General features: G+C 38.6%; 1 pseudogene; it reads left to right on the top strand.

The window, feature by feature from the left end:
• The first annotated feature begins 1,015 nt into the window (after positions 1-1,015).
• LOC107498060 lies at positions 1,016-2,071 on the top strand (annotated as a pseudogene).
• The last annotated feature ends 1,114 nt before the right edge of the window (positions 2,072-3,185 follow it).

The raw sequence follows: 3,185 nt of genomic DNA, 5'->3' as shown, positions 1-3,185 counted from the left end.
TGCTAAAGAACTCATTCTGCTCATCTAGTTGTTTTTTAAATTCCTGAAATATGTCTCGTTTCAGAATTCTCTGAGTTTTTTCAGAATTACCATCCTGAATTCTCTGTTATTTAAGTCACGTATTTCTATGTTTGTAAGCTTATTTTCTGGAGATTTTTCTCTTTCTTTCTGAGATGCCTTGTCACGTTGGTTGTTATGGTGTTTAATGGACTATTTCTCTGCCTGGGTGTTAATGGAAGTGTATTCTGCTTCCCCCCCCCCCCCAGAAAGTAGATTTATTATGTAAAGGTCTCTCTTTAGCCTGTTGCACAGAAGGCACTTTTCTTTTGGTTTTCAGTAGGTGGCATCTAAGCCTCTTGCATCCCTGCTTTATATAAAGCCTTAATAATGCCTTTTTTTCCTTATAGATGTTTAATCAGGCTCACTTCTCTCAGTCTCAGTCTCTGTTAGTGTTAGCGACAGGTTCGGTAGCGTTTGTTCAGATTCCCTTGGGGCTCTGTGGTGTTCATTCCCAGAGGATATGGGGGAAAGGGCCCTCTTGCGTGGGAGATAGAAGCTTGTGGCTCAGCCGTGGTTTTGCGACCGTGTCTGGTAAAAACTAACTGTTGTTTTGGTGCCATCCTGCTTCTTCGCTTTCTGCACTGATGACCGGGACCTGGTACTGGCTGCATAGAACTCACAACTGTCCCAGGCAGGGCTGTTCAGGGAACCAGTTGCACCTTCTCTCCTCCTCCTCCTCTATAGGGAGCTACAGTGGCTGCAAGAGGCAGCTTCTTTATTTCTCCCAGTCCACTACCTGACACCCTAAGTTCTGACCTGTGGTAGCCCTTATGTGCAGATCCCATGCTCAGACATGCTGGTGTGCAGTTTGGGTGTTTTTTTTGTTGAGTTTTAGATATTCAGCTTATTGTTGATTCAAGGGGTGATATCTGGGGACATCTCTCACTCCTCCAAAAACCAATAAATTGTATTAAAAGCCCATATCTCTCACTCCTCCAAAAACCAATAAATTGTATTAAAAGCCCATATCTTAGCTGGAGGAAGAGGAAAAGGTAACTTTAGTAGCAGTTTGAAAGGAGACTTTCATTTAACAAATACCCTAAAGTTGTAGGAAAGCTGGCCAAACAAATGATTAGGTATAATCTAGCAATAAAACAAATTCCAAAAGGACTGGAAGTTAATAAGGTGATGGTTGCTGAAGCCTTGGACATTTCCAGAGAAACCTGCTTTGCGATTCTTATGGATCGGTCCTGCAATGGCCCTGTCCTGGTGGACAGCCTCCAAAGGGGTGTTGACGTCGAAGAGGTGGCAGCTTCAAACTCAGATCTTATTTTTAAAGCACAAATTGACATTATTAAAGGGATAAAGGACAGTGAAGTTCAGCAGGTGGCAGAAATTCTAGTTTTTTTTGGGGGGGGGGCATTTGAAAAATCAGGCTGCAGATTAAGTTAAAAAGCTATATAATCTTTTCCTGAAACTGATGCTACTTGGGTGGAAGTGAACCCCTTTGGTGAAACTCCAGAAGGACCAAGTTTAACTCTGATGCCAAGAAAAACTTTGATGACAACACAGAACTTTGACAAAAGGACATATTTGCTATGAGTTACAAGTCAGAGAATGAGCCCATTGAAAATGAAACTGGCAGATATGAGACTAAATACATAGGGCTGGATGGGAACACTCCCAGCTTTGTAAATTGGGCTGGACACGCCATTGATGTTTGTGATAGAATTTTCCTGAATGGTGAGACACCAGCCAACTTCTTGGATCATGGTAATGGTTTAAAGGAAGCTCAAGTATATCAAGACTTTAAATTACTCACAGCTGATTCAATGGTTGAAGTAATCATTATTAATATTTTTGGTGGAATTATTAACTGTACCATCATTGTCAATGGGATCACCAAAGATTACTGAGAGCTCAAACTTACGGTGCCCCTGGTGATCTAGCTTGAGGGAACCAATGTTTATGAGGCCCAGAAGATATTCAGTAATGGTGGGCTCCAAATACTTTGGCCATTGACCTGGAGGATGCAACCAAGAAGGCTGTGGCCAGAGTGCCTAAGAAGTGATATCTTTGCCCTGATCTTTTGGAGGAAGAAGTCCATTTTACCATAAAAAGGAATGGTTCTCTCTTCACTGTGAAGGACATGATTATCACATTCAAAAAAGACTTAGGGAGGGGATGAGCAAGGATCATTGTATGAAAAATCCTAAATCTTTATCTTCCTGAAAAAGATATCTGGACAGCCTAAATAATCTGATTTCAATTATAGTCAATTATAGTGTTCTCATACTTTTCCGTCATGGTGAGCCTGCTCAGTTAACATGTGTTGCTGACTTTGGGGAGCAGTCTATGTGACTAAACAGTGTGTGTATATATAGAATTTGAGATGAAGCCCTCATTTATTTACAGCAATATTGGTGGACATTTCATCTTGCATAATAAAAAAGTCACAGGCCATAAAAAATTCAGACAGGACTACATTTAACAGATTATCAAAAAGATGTAGCTAGGACAGTCAAACAAATAGCTGTTACACACTGCAGTGGTTTTTACAAGTTTCTAATTCTAGCACATATTTGGAAAATCTATGAATATTGTATTTGATAATGGAAGTTCACACTTATATCCCATATGCATGTATTCTGCCATTTGCCTTAACACTGAAAATACAGTTTACCTCACATAAAAAAAAGCTGGAAGCCTTATTTGTGATTTGAGTAGAAAATTTACTTTTAATGTGAAAAGAAAGGTGATTCTAAAGGAAACCTCTGTAATTAAGACATTTTAAGATGAGACATCACTGAAGATCAAATAATGTTGAGTGTCAGTATTTTTTCTTCCCTCCCCTGCCCCATTAGAATCTATTAGCTGGAAAAATGTAATTAAGAGAATGTAGCTTTTCCCGATAATGTTCATTTCTGGAGGGAGGGGGGTGGATTTGAATTAGATTTATGCTGATCGATACTTTAATAAATTTTTATTTGTACATAAGTTTAAATAAAATCTCATATTTTTAAGCTCTTAAAAAATTTTAAAGTTATAACAATCTATTTTAAACTGGTAGCCTCAATTGCATATGAGAACTCCAATCTTTTATGTTTATGCCTTCTCCTACTTTGTTATTGGTGACACAATCATTAACATTAACGTAGATTTATAATTATTATGCTTTTGTTTTT

This window comes from Rousettus aegyptiacus, unplaced genomic scaffold, assembly GCF_014176215.1.
Source record: "Rousettus aegyptiacus isolate mRouAeg1 unplaced genomic scaffold, mRouAeg1.p scaffold_m13_p_1, whole genome shotgun sequence".
In the NCBI taxonomy this organism is placed as follows: domain Eukaryota; kingdom Metazoa; phylum Chordata; class Mammalia; order Chiroptera; family Pteropodidae; genus Rousettus; species Rousettus aegyptiacus.
The sequence above is the reverse complement of the archived record's forward strand: the minus strand, read 5'-3'. Positions and strand labels throughout refer to the sequence as shown.